Raw genomic sequence first — 14,541 nt, forward strand, 5'->3', positions numbered from 1 at the left:
CTCTCTCTCTCTCTGGCGCTCTCTCTCTCTCTCTGGCGCTCTCTCTCTCTCTGGCACGCTCTCTCTCTGGCACGCTCTCTCTCTCTGGCGCTCTCTATCTCTCTCTCTCTCTCTCTCTCTCTCTCTCTCTCTATGGCTCTCTCTCTCTATGGCTCTCTCTCTCTCTGTCTTCATCTCTCTCTTTCTGGCGCTCTCGCTCTCTCTGGCGCTCTCGTTCTCTCTGGCGCTCTCGTTCTCTCTGGCGCTCTCTCTCTCTGGCGCTCTCTCTCTGGCGCTCTCTCTCTCTCTCTGGCTCTCTCTCTCTCTCGGCGCCTCTCTGGCGTCACTCTGTCTCTGGCTCTCGCTCTGCTCTGGCGCTCTCTCTGGCGCTCTCTCTCTGGCGCTCTCTCTGCGCTCTCTCTGGCGCTCTCCTCTCTCTCTCTGGCGCTCTCTCTCTCTCTGGCGCTCTCTCTCTCTCTCTTCTGGCGCTCTCTCTCTCTGGCGCTCTCTCTCTTGGCTCTCTGGCTCTGTCTCTGCTCTCTGCTCTGTCTCTGGCTCTCTCGCTCTGTCTCTGGCTCTCTCGCTCTGTCTCTGGCTCTCTCGCTCTGTCTCTGGCGCTCTCTCTGTCTCTGGCGCTCTCTCTGTCTCTGGCGCTCTCTCTGTCTCTGGCGCTCTCTCTGTCTCTGGCGCTCTCTCTCTCTCTGGCACTCTCTCTCTCTGGCGCTCTCTCGCTCTCTGGCGCTCTCGCTCTCTGTGGCGCTCTCTCTCTCTGTGGCTCTCTCTCTCTCTCTGGCTCTCTCTCTCTATGGCTCTCTCTCTCTCTCTCTGGCGCTCTCTCTCTCTCTGGCGCTCTCTCTCTCTCTCTGGCGCACTCTCTCTCTGGCTCTCTCTCTCTCTGGCGCACTCTCTCTCTCTGGCTCTCTCTCTCTATGGCTCTCTCTCTCTCTTTCTGGCGCTCTCGCTCTCTCTGGCGCTCTCGCTCTCTCTGGCGCTCTCTCTCTCTCTGGCACGCTCTCTCTCTCTCTGGCACGCTCTCTCTCTGGCTCTCTCTGGCTCTCTCTCTCTCTCTCTCTCTCTCTATGGCTCTCTCTCTCGCTTCATCTCTCTCTTTCTGGCTCTCGCTCTCTCTGGCGCTCTCTCTCTCTGGCGCTCTCTCTCTGGCCGCTCTCTCTCTCTGGCTCTCTCTCTCTCTGGTGCTCTCTATCTCTCTCTCTCTCTCTCTCTCTCTATGGCTCTATCTCTCTCTCTCTGGCTCTCTCTCTCTCTGGCTTTCTCTATGGCTCTGGCTCACTTTCTCTATGGCTCTCTCTCTCGCTCTCTCTATGGCTCTGGCTCTCTCTCGCTATTGCTCTGGTTCTCTCTCTCTATGTCTCTCTCTCTCTATATATATATGTCTCTCTCGCTCTATATATCTCTCTATGGCTCTCTGGCTCTGTCTTCATCTCTCTCTGGCTCTCTGGCTCTCTTTCTCTGGCTCTCTCTCTGGCTTTCTCTCTCTATGGCGCTCTCTCTCTCTCTGGCTCTCTCTGGCTCTCTGGCTCTGTCTTCATCTCTTTGCTCTCTGTGTCTCTTTCTCTCTGTCTCACTCTCTTTCTCTGTGTGTCTCTTGTGAAACTGAAAGCGAATCAACAATAATCCTCCTTGGTCTTGGGTCCTATGTGATTCTTCTTTGTAATTTCTCCTAACTTCATTATTCTTTCTGTCTATGTCATATCGCCACCTGCAATGATGACCTGACAATGTTTAGGGAGGTCATTTGCAGACTCCAAATTGTAAGCATTGTGCATCCTACTTTTGTGTCGTATAGTTATATAGAAATTCTGGTCAGTTTACAAATATGTGTAATGGAGGGCTAAAGGACTGTATTATTCTTAGGTTTGGGTTCGTTCGCCTCTGGGCGTCTGTCAGAACGCAATGATGGCAAGACACAGTGAACGGTTGGCTTGTAGTTTACTGAATGAACAGACTGTAAATAAAAGCACAATGTGTACAGGGCTATGGCTTGATCACTAGAAAGGCTACTGCTTGTACCACTGATTCATAACTGTGGATGTGGAAAGGTGATATTGCTTGTGTGTGGTTGTCCTATAGGAGGAAGCAAAATGCAAAACTGAAAAGGCATCACTATAACAGGTTACTACATGTAAAGGGCCTAATCTAAAGCACCACTAGGTGGCAGTAGTAGCACATTAATGACTAGGGCATTACTAATTTACATAACTGAATGGTGGAATCTCACTAAATCCCTTAAAACACTGGAAATGGTGGGGCATAATACTGAAGTAACATGCACTGGCGCCATTTTAGGTGTAACTAATTATTAATCACTAACTATCATAACAGGCCTAATACACTGAAAAGGCACACTTAAGTGCTATAGTAACCAAAATAGTATTCATAGGCATACACAAACATAATCCACTGGGTGTATAATAACTATTTGATATAACTAAATGACAGCTGTGACCGCAACCCCGCCGTCGACTAATAAAGGACTATGACAGACGTGTCGCGGTTATTGTTTTTTTAGTCACGCTGTGGCAAGAAAGGAGATCCATGAAGTGAACATGGACAGCATCTCTAATGTCTTAGTCAACTTAATCTGTAACTCTTGCCTTGCTCTGGCTACTCCCAGGGTTGGACGGGGCAGTGCATTTCCTCAAAATCAAGGGTGTCTGTGACAGTTGGAAGATGCGCGAGTACTGAGAATCGTCCTGCAGCGATGAGGAGGTCACGGAAGGAAAGGACAGTGATGAGGAGAAGGAGGTGCTAAGCGTGGTCACACCATCGTGGTGTCCTACCTCCTCGACTACCCAAACAACATCCTGTCGGTCCCCACGCCAGACCTACTGAATCTCAGCTCTCACCCCCTCCCATGACACCTCTCAGGTAGGGACAGCTGGTTTACTAACAGACAAACAACTTTTGTATACTTTTGTAATATCTCCTTACATCTTACCTAACTCAAACAGGCTCCCTGAGTTCCATTCCAATCCCTGGCCATGGTAATAATTAATGTCATATTGTATGGTACAACCTTGTCGCTAACTGGTTGTGTTGTCCTGTGTGGCTCTCAGGCGGCTCCAAGCAGAGGCTGAGCCCCCTACAGGATAACCCCATCGCTGCAGATGGTCCATGCAGACCTGCCGGCTCCCTTCCACCCATACCAGCCCTTGGAGTGCATCGTGAAAGAGACAAAGGCCAGAGGATCTCAGCCATAGCTGCAGAATAAGAAGATGATCCTCAAGGAGCAGTTCACCAAAGAGTACATAAAGGCCTGAAGGATAACCCGAGGGAGCCCCTGCAGACCAGCTTTGTACCTTGGCCACCCAGCAGTCCAGACTTAATACGGCAGACTACCCTGACAGCTCCTGCCCTGACCTGCTGAGGCTGATGGTGAGCCAGCAGCAGATGTTGGGGCAGCAGTTGACAGGCCTGGTAGTGGCCTTCCCTGCACAGGACGACATAATGGCAGGTATGTGAGAAGCTGGTTCTTTACTTTCCTTAATTCTTCTAATAACTAAAAATAGAGAGTGTTCCGTCCCCCATCCTTTTCCTAATGCTGAACATGGTTTCAATACATTTTCAACATAATTCACAACTGGTTTTAAATTAAATCTTAAATTCTAATGTGATGTAGTTCAATTGTGAAGGTTGACTCTTAACAGCTCTCTCTCCCCCTGTGACAGTAGCGGTGAGCAGCAAAGTGCCTATGTTGAACACTACAACCTCGCCCATACCCACAGCACAGATGCCCATTAAAGCAGTGTCCCCACCATCCATGCCCCCCCTCTACCACTCTGTGGACATTGACGCACATATACAGTGCATTTAGACCCCTTGACTTTTTCCACAATTTGTTACGTTACAGCCTTATTCTAAAATTGATCAAATATATATTTTTTTCATCAATCTACACACAATACCCCATAATGACAAAGCGAAAACAGGCTTTTAGAATTTTTTGCAAAAGTATTAAAAACAGAAATACCTTATTTACATCAGAATTCAGACCCTTTGCTATGAGAATTGAAAATGAGCTCAGGTGCATCCTATTTCCATTGATCATCCTTGAGAAGTTTCTACAACTTGATTGGAGTCCACCTGTGGTAAATTCAATTGATTGGACATGATTTGGAAAGGCACACACCTGTCTATATAAGGTCCCACAGTTGACAGAGCAAAAACCAAGCCATGAGGTCGAAGGAATGTACATTTTAGTCATTTAGCAGAAGCTCTTATCCAGAGCGACTTACAGTTAGTGAGTGCATACATTTTCCATACTGGCCCCCCGTGGGAATTGAACCCACAACCCTGGCGTTGCAAGCGCCATGCTCTACCAACTGAGCTACAGGCTGTAGAGCAGGGTTCTTCAATTCCGGTCCTGGAGGGCCGAAACAGTTCTGTTTTTTATTTCTACCTGGTAGTTAATTGCACTCACCTGGTGTCCCAGGTCTGAATTAGCCCCTGATTAGAAGGAGAGGATGAAAAACAGAGGTGTTTCGGCCCTCCAGGACCGGAAATGAAGAACCCTGCCGTAGAGGATGAGTCGGACTGCAGAGTGAAGGAAAACAGCCAACAAGTACTCAGCATATGTGGGAACTCCTTCAAGACTGTTGGAAAAGCATTCCAGGTGAAGCTTGTTGAGTTGTTCGTTCGGGTTCAAGTCCGGGCTCTGGCTGGGCCACTCAAGCACATTCAGAAACTTGTCCCGAAGCCACGCCTGCGTTGTCTTGGCTGTGCGCTTAGGGTCGTTGTCCTGTTGGATGGTGAACCTTTGTCCCAGTCTGAGGTCCTGAGCGCTCTGGAGCAGGTTTTCATCGAGGATCTCTCTGTTCTTTGCTCCGTTCATCTTTCCCTCGATCCTGACTAGTCTTCTATCCCTGCCGCTGAAAAACATCCCCACAGCATGATGCTGCCACCACCATGGTGCCAGGTTTCCTCCAGACGTGACACTTGGCATTCAGGCCAAAGAGTTCAATCTTGATTTCATCAGACCAGAGAATCTTTTCTCATGGTCTGAGAGTCCTTTATGTGCCTTTTGGCAAACTCCAAGGGGGCTGTCATGTGCCTTTTACCGAGGAGTGGCTTCTGTCTGGCCACTCTACCATAAAGGCCTGATTGGTGGAGTGCTGCAGAGATGGTTGTCCTTCTGGAAGGTTCTCCCATCTCCACAGAGGAACTCTGGAGCTCTGTCGGTGTGACCATTGGGTTCTTGGTCACCTCCCTGACCAAGGCCCTTCTCCCCTGATTGCTCAGTTTGGCCGGGCGGCCAGCTCTAGGAAGAGTCTTGGTGGTTCCAAACGTCTTCCATTTAAGAATGATGGAGGGAACTGTGTTCTTGGGGACCTTCAATGCTGCAGAAATGTTTGGGTACCCTTCCTCAGATCTCCTCAGAAACAGGATGCACCTGAGCTCATTTTCAAGTCTCATAGCGAAGGGTTTGAATACTTATTGTACATAAGGTATTTCTGTTTTTTATTTTTAATACATTTGTAAAAATTTCTAAATCTGTTTTTGCTTTGCCATTATGGGGTATTGTGTGTAGATTGCTGAGGATTTTTATTTATTTAATCCATTTTAGAATAATGCTGTAACGTAACAAAATGTGGAAAAAGTCTGAATACTTTCCGAAGGCACTGTGTACCACAAACCCCAGAGGTGCCTTAAACTGGTTACCAACGTAATTAGAGCAGTAAAATGAAATGTTTTGTCATAGGAGTGGTATACGTATACGTATATATACCACGGCTGTCAGCCAATCAGCATTCAGAGCTCGAACCAGCCAGTTTATAAAGCTCTGTATAGCTCTGCATTGACATGATTGGTAGGTGGGGGCAGGACGTCCTCAAACTAACTCACTTCCTTGACAACACCTCTGCTCAACAGCTCTACACTGCTCCTTGAACGTTTTGCCTCCGGACAAGCTAAACACCTTCGCCCGCTTTGAGGATAATGCCATGCCACCGACGCGGCCCGCTACCAAGGACTGTGGGCTCTCCTTCTCCGTGGCCTGCGTGAGTAAGACATTTAAGCGTGTTAACCCTCGCAAGGCTGCCTACCCAGACGGTATCCCTAGCCGCGTCCTCAGAGCATGCGCAGACCAGCTGGCTGGAGTGTTTACAGACATATTCAATCTCTCCCTATCCCAGTCTGCTGACCCCACTTGCTTCAAGATGTCCACCATCGTTCCTGTACCCAAGAAAGCAAAGGTAACTGAACTAAATAACTATCGCCCCATAGCACTCACTTATGTCATCGTGAAGTGCTTTGAGAGGCTAGTTAAGATTATTTCACCTCTACCTTACCTGACACCCTAGACCCACTTCAATTTGCTTACCGCCCCAATAGATCCACAGACGATGCCATCGCACTGCACACTGCCGTATCCCATCTGGACAAGAGGAATACCTATGTAAGAATGCTGTTCATTGACTATAGCTCAGCATTCAACACCATTTGTATTTTGTATTTTTGTATTTATTAAGGATCCCCATTAGCTGCCAAGGCAGCAGCTACTCTTCCTGGGGTCCTGCAACATGAAGGCAGTTATATACAATTTAAAATATTACATGACATTATATTTCATAACACTTTAGCCAATACATTTAATGTGTTCCCTCAGGCCACTACTCCACTATCATATATTTATATTTACATGTGTGTGTAGAGTGAGTGTCTATGTATGTGTGTCTCTTCACAGTCCCCACTGTTCCACAAGGTGTATTTTTACCTGTTTAAAAAAAAAATCTGATTATATTGCTTGCATCACCATAGTACCCTCCAAGCTCATCATTCAACTCGGGGACCTGGGCCTGAACCCCGTCCTGTGCAACTGGGTCCTGGACTTCCGCCCCCAGGTGGTGAAGGTAGGAAACAACACCCCCACTTCGCTGATCCTCAACACAACGGTGCGTGCTCAGCCCCCTCCTGTATTCCCTGTTCACCCATGACTGCGTAGCCACGCACGCCTCCAACTCAATCATCAAGTTTGCAGACGACACAACAGTAGTAGACCTGATTACCAATAATGACGAGACAGCCTACAGGGAGGAGGTGAGGGCCCTGGGAGTGTGGTGCCAGGAAAATGATCTCTCATTCAACGTCAACAAAACAAAGGAGCTCATTGTGGACTTCAGGAAACAGCAGAGGGAGCACGCCCCTATCCACATCGATGGGACCGCAGTGGAGAAGGTGGAAAGCTTCAAGTTCCTCGGCGTACACATCACTGACGATCTGAAATGGTCCACCCACACCTCAGGAGGCTGAAGAAATTTGGCTTGGCACCTAAAACCCTCAACATTTTACAGATGCACAATTGAGAGCATCCTGTCGGGCTGTATCACCGCCTGGTACGGCAACTGCACCGCCCGCAACTGCAGGGCTCTCCAGAGGGTGGTGCGGTCTGCCCAACTCATCACCGGGGGCAAACTACTTGCCCTCCAGGACACCTACAGCACCCGATGTCACAGGAAGGCCAAAAAGATATTCAAGGACAACAACCACCCGAGCCACTGCCTGTTCACCCCGCTATCTTCCAGAAGGCGAGGTCAGTACAGGTGCATCAAAGCTGGGTCCGAGAGACTGAAAAACAGCTTCTATCTCAAGGCCATCAGACTGTTAAATAGCCATCACTAGGCGGCTTCCACCTGGTTATGTAACCCTGCACCTTAGAGGCTGCTGCCCAATATACATAGACTTGAAATCACTGGCCACTTTAATAATGGAACATTAGTCACTTTAATAATGTTTACATAATTTTGCTTTACTCATCTCATATGTATATACTGTATTCTATTCTACTGTATTTTAGTCTATGCCCCTCCGACATTGCTCGTCCTAATATTTATATATTTCTTAATTCCATTCTTTTACTTTTAGATATTGTGTATTGTTGTGAATTGTTAGATATTACTGCACTGTTGGAGCTAGAAACACAAGCATTTCGCTACACCCGCAATAACATCGGCTAAACGTGTATGTGACCAATACAATTTGATTTGATGCACAAGAAGTATGAATGCCCTGACTTCTGCAAAGGCCATATCACCATAAATGCTGCACAGCCAATGCGGAGGTCGGATTGACCATGCAGCTTAATATGTGCGTACTTTAGCAATATCATATTCCCAAGCGCCTATAGTGTAATTTAGACGAAACAGTCATTAGCCCCCGTTCTACTTTTGAGCATCAATATGGCTGCGTTACAAAATTTGGGAGGAGCGTTGCGGTGCTCGATTTGGCCTCTGCAAGCTTCTGGAGGCTCCGTGATTTCGTCACACACTTCATATGCAGCCTCCGGATCATATCCAGTGTTGCCAATTTAGCGACTTTGTCGCTATATTTAGCGAGTATTCATATCCCTCTAGCGACACATTTTCAAAAACGCGACTAGCGACAAATCTAGCGACTTTTTCTGGTGTTATTGGAGACTTTTGGAGACTCTGATGTGAAAGCACGTATTGTTCTTACTCTTCTCAACGAGCAGCGGGTGCTGCCGTGGGCTCACCCCCGTCCCAAAGCACTCACAGGCGGCCCAGTCCTCGCGCAGCAGTCCCTCCCAGCTGCAGTCAGAGCAGCAGATGTTCACCCCTCCGCGTCCAGACTGCAAATGAATCGCGCATGCAAAAAAAAAAAAAACTCTAAGTAACTCCGCCAGAGTGTCTCTTTTGGGTCACTTTTGCCAGTCCCAAGCCCGGATAAAGGAGGAGGGTTGGAATTGTGACATAAAAAAACTAACAAGAATCAATAGAAGAAAGTTCATTTGTAGTTCTAAACATATTTAGGGTATTTTTTTACTAACTTTTTGTCTCTCCCACGACGTTATTCCTCTCCTACAGCATCCATCACAATTACATGCACATGGCCAATTATGCAAATCGTCATTTAGTGACTTTTAGGACAGCCAATAGCTACTTTCCTTACTGAGGAGTTGGCAATACTGATCATATCAGTTCAAGCATAAATTGGCTTTAGCAACAACGTGACGGAGGTGCAATCCATGAATAGGCTACATCTGCCAGTACACATTTTTATTGAGAAATTATTAAGTTAAAAGAAAGTGCCACCTCGCCTAAAAACAATTGCACATCACTGCCACTTAGGTATAGGCTATAACCAGGGCTATCTCCGGAAAGATTAATAAAATATTTAAGAAACGTTTTCGAACTTCAAGGCATGGCTGAATAGCCTACAGAAGTCGACATTTCCGAGGTAATAAATAATAGTATTGTTTTATAAACATGTTGGGTTCTGTTCTCGCAGTTGACTTATCGACCTTTTTATGATGTTTCTCCTCGCGGGCGCATATCGTGTAGCTTACTCTTAGTCCTCACTTTTAGGGATATCTGACCAATGAAACTTGATGATTGTTCAAAGATGAAAGCTCTAGTTCTGGAATGGGGATAGATCCGGGATCCTTGGACCTTCCCTACCTCATTTGAAGTTTACATTTAAAATGGTTAAGGTAAGGATCCCATATAGCACTAACCATAGTCATGGAATGGTGATTACATACACCTTCCTAATATTAAGTTGCTAGCCCCCCATTTTGCCCTCAGAACAGCCTCAATTCGTCTGGGCATGGACTCTACAAGGTGTCGAAAGCGTTCCACAGGGATGCTGGGTCATGTTGACTCCAATGAGCCCCACAGCTGTCAAGTTGGCTGGATGTCCTTTAGGTGGTGGACCATTCTTGATACACACTGGAAACTGTTGAGCCTTAAAATAAATAACAGCAGCGTTGCAGTTCTTGACACACTCAAACCGGTGCGCCTGGCATCTACTACCATACCCTGTTCAAAGGCATTTTAAATATTTTGTCTTGCCCATTCACTCTCTGAATGGCACACATACACAATCCATGTCTCAGTTGTTTCAAGGCTTACAAATCCTTCTTTAACCTGTCTTCTCGCCTTCATCTACAGTGATAAAGTGGATTTAACAGGTGACATCAATAAGGGATCATAGCTTTCACCTGGTCAGTCTGTCTTGGAAAGGGCAGGTATTCCTAATGATTTGTACACTCAGTGCAGCTCGATTCATGGCATAATCAAGTTAAATGTCTCCCTCTGGTGTTTGAAAGAAAATCCCCAGACCCACATCTGCATTTGTATGAGTGGAGGCTATTCTAATAGTAGTGTTTTATTAAATGCAAATTATATAAGCTATATTATAGTATTATGAAGGCTACTTGAGTAGGCAATTTAACTAACCTATGTATAGATTAATATAGATGAAGGGCACATGGTCAGTAAGTAGATAAATACATGTATGACAGTATTTGTCATAAATATAGGCCTAATAACATATTTTTTGCCTCTAGTGACGTTCAAGCTTGATTCTGAGAAGATGGCAAGCAGCTCCGACTAAGTGTGTTGAGTTTGCGGTAGTAGACGGGGACATATTTTTCAAGGTAAAGTGGTGCTTTAAAAGGTTGACTGAAGTTTGTTTTTTATATCCACGTGTAAACTACCGATGTAAATGTTGGTTTTTTGTGTGTTTTTTTTTGTCATTTAGCAGACACTCTTATCCAGAGCGACTTAGTTAGTGAGTGCATACATTTTTCATACTGGCCCCCCCCCGTGGGAAACGAACCCACAACCCTGGCATTGCAAGCGCCATGTTATACCAACTGAGCATTGTCAGACTGAGATTTCACCCTCTGCTCCTTCCGTCTTTGTTTTCTTCATGTTGTCTGTGTGGACTGATTCCCTGTAAAGTCAGAAACGAAGGTAATATACATTTCTTACAATTACAAGTCATGTAGATGTGGATCGTCTTACCTAGGCCATGTGTTATTTAGGTCCAGCTTAAATAATAGAATCTTAAAGAAATTGTCCAGTGAAAATCTCACATTCTGTTAACTCATACCCAAATAATGTTGGTGACTCATCCTATATTCGTATTTGTGGCCAAAGCATAAATTGGAGGGGAAAAAACACTTCAAAAACCACACCTCAAACTTGTATCTCAAACAGAACATTTAAAAAATGCTTGCTATTTCCTCATAGAGGATGATGCCATCAGAGATGCTGTATATAATGATGAGATGGTCTTCGCCCTAACAATGGGAGTCATTGTTAGGGCGAGGAAGGTAGGTGGTAGGTGGTCTGCTTACAGGAAGGTAGGTGGTCTGCTTACTGGTCTGCTTATTGCTGTATTCCCATGTTGACTCCAATGCTTCCCACAGTTGTCAAGTTGGCTGGATGTCCTTTGGGTGGTGGACCATTCATGATACACATGGGACTGTTGAGCGTGAAAAACCCAGCAGCGTTGCAGTTCTTGACACAAACCGGTGCGCCTGGCACCTACTACCATACCCTGTTCAAAGGCATTTAAATATTTTGTCTTGCCCATTCACCCTCTGAATGGCACACACACACAGTCCATGTCTCAATTGTCTCAAGGCTCCTGCACTTCATATACACTGATTGAAGTGGATTTAACAAATGACATCAATAAGGGATCATAGCTTTCACCTGGATTCACCTGGTCAGTCTGTTTTGTATATCACACTGTCAAATGTTATTTTTTTGTGATCACACATTCCCTCTTCTGCAGATTTAGAGTTGGATGATTTTGAAAAAGAGACTAATAAATACTTCAAAAAAAATTATCCAAATCAAAAGCAACCGATTCCTGGTTGTAGATTAAGAATGTCTCAAGTTTGAAGAGAGTAATCAGGAGCAATGCAAAGCAGGTCAATATACCTAGTGAACCCAATTTCCAGGGGTTAAAGGTCTGTCACTGTGAAGGATTTCTGTCATATTAAATTAATGTACAAAATTATCCTCTTTCCCTAAAAGCATGATGGTCATGACTTTTTTTTACATGAAAGGGGAGGTTAACTTGGCTCCACAGACAATCGATCTGAGAGCGACAATGATATGACTTAGATGCAGAAAGTAAACAGCATTGTGGGTCAATTTCCACAACAACTAAGAGCATTGAAGCACGAGGCTCAACTTCTCTGCTGTTTTGGTTCCGTGGCTACCACGCTGTAACAGCGTGAAGCGAACCTTTGCACATGCGCAGATTCTGTGTGAGAGTGAAGTCTTGAATCTTGCTCATTTCAAATCTGCAGTGTTGCACGTGACTATGTAACTTAGCTGAGTCTACCTCTACGTTTAAGTATGGGATTTTGGGGGGCTTTAACCCCTGAATTTGTGTCCGGTAAACCGTCCCTCAAAGTATGGTACAGAGATTAGGCTACTGATGCGCCTGCATATCACAACCCCATGCACCAGTGAAGATCATGTGACATCCATATGACAAAAACATGCAAAGGTACTTTACGCATATTGCTGCAAGACATACAGTATTTCCCTCTGTTGAATGCATATTTTGTCTTGTTTTCTGGTTTCGAGATGATTGCCGGTTCAATATCCAATTCTATAGAAACAATGACATGCCCAGAGTAAGGGCTGTTACTCTCTCTGTGACTGTCAGCAACTTTTAAGCAAACTTATATGGTGTACTGTAAAAATAATGGGAACCAAAAAGGAGTTTCTGCCAAACCACTGGTAAGCATACATTTTGAATACAGACATTTGCATTGATTTTGAAATTAACAGTGCTTACATCTACGTTACATGTAATGTATGGATTTATTTCACAACATTTTACAGTTGAACTTCCCACAAAGCAACACACTGAACAGTCCCTTTAGCCTTAGTATGGGTTGACAACTGGGTCGGGTTCAGCAGTTGTTCAACAAAAAGCAAAAATCCGTGTTCTCCTTATGAGACAAGATCAGGAAGTACCTCCCCATTTCACAGTTTCTCCCAATTGAACACGACCCAGGTGTAATTATTACTGTACCTTCATACCAGCTGTTTGCACAAACACACTTCACACTGACAAGACAAAGGTAACCAAAAAACCCTCCCCTATTTTCCCCCAGGAGCAATCTTTGTCTGAGAAAGTTGGCTAGTCACATGAGGCTATGTTCTTCATGGAACTCATTCCTGGTTAAACTAAATGCAGATTTAAGTCATCGCTGTCGGGTCGGTGGTACTTGAGCTTTGAGGCGGGACCAGATGCAGAGCTCTTGAAGTTAGTCCTCAGGGAGGTGCCTGATGATGTTGTGGATGAGAGGTGTTATATGGACTTACAAAATCATGGAATATGACATTGAGTTTATGGTACTTTTGTTAAGCCACTGTAAATACTCATCAGTGCTTATAAATTCATAAGCAGTGCTTATAGAATAGAAAGCTATTTTTCCAGCGAGGGACCATATTTTGGGATGCTTTATATCTGTTTAATTTTGTGGTTTTAATGCTTAAATGCTGGAATACCCATTATAAAGTGGTTTACTGAACAGTTACGAGTTTATTGATTACACTAATATTTGCAGTACTTCAAGTCAGTTGCACAGCTCACACAAGAAGTCTGTGTACACGTCGTTCAAGTTACCAATGAGAAATGTTAATGAATAATCCACTTGCTCAAAACCATCAGAATACTTCCTCACGGGCAGACACTTTCTACATTTGTGTGTAGTCTACCATCCTCTGTATCTGATCATATCTACTCTGTATTAAACTGATTTAATAAATAAACAGAAATCCGTAACCTTAACACAATCCATAATATCCACTTTATTCTGAAGAGGCTTAAGGTGCATTCTTTCCAAAGCTAATTTGTGCGTAACAATCTGACTGAACGGATTGGTGACGTATAAATCGACGAGACCTAATAAAAAGACAAAACACAGTTTAATTTTGAAAGCCATTTAACCTCTACGGGATCGGTATCCCATGTATGGGACGGTTGAGCTAACGTGCGCTAATGTGATTAGCATGACTGTTGTAAGTAGCAGCAAACTTTCCAGGACATAGACATGTCTTATATGGGCAGGAAGCTTAAATTCTTGTTAATCTAACTGCACTGTCCAATTTACAGTAGCTATTACAGTGAAAAGATACCATGCTATTGTTTGAGGAGAGTGCACAACAACAACAAAATTATCACAGCAACTGGTTTGATACATTCACCTCTAAAGGTAAATAATGCACTTACATTCAGTAATCTTGCTCTGATTTGTCATCCTAAGGGTCCCAGAGATAAAATGTAGCATAGTTTTGTTTGATAAAATCAATTTTTATATTCAAATGTAGGAACTGGGTTCTACAGTTTAAACCCCTGCTGTCTCTGGCTCCACACCCACCCCACCCGGCCATCTAGATGTGTGAAAGTTAGTGTATAAGCTAATGATCCATCATGTATGACATTCCTGGGAGTGTGTAAATGTACATTTTATATTACCATATAATTTTTGTATGTTCTCTATAGTTATGTACTTAAATGTATCAATTGACCAATTCAGCACATTTGGGCAGACTTGATACAAAATAGTCCAGTATTGCAATGCTTCACTGGATCGATCTGAAACGTTGCACACACTGCTGCCATCTAGTGGCCAAAATCTAAATTGCACCTAAACTGCAATATTATATTGTGGACTTTCTCTTGCATTTCAAAGATGAAGAAAAAAAAGAAAACGCATGTTATTTTGTTTTGTATTATCTTTTACCAGATCGAATGTGTTATTCTCCT

At 44.5% G+C, this 14,541-nt stretch overlaps 1 pseudogene; it reads left to right on the plus strand.

Moving 5' to 3' along the window:
• Positions 1–2,546: 2,546 nt before the first annotated feature.
• On the plus strand, positions 2,547–13,788 carry LOC121568487 (annotated as a pseudogene).
• The last annotated feature ends 753 nt before the right edge of the window (positions 13,789–14,541 follow it).

Source organism: Coregonus clupeaformis, chromosome 6, assembly GCF_020615455.1.
Source record: "Coregonus clupeaformis isolate EN_2021a chromosome 6, ASM2061545v1, whole genome shotgun sequence".
NCBI lineage: Eukaryota > Metazoa > Chordata > Actinopteri > Salmoniformes > Salmonidae > Coregonus > Coregonus clupeaformis.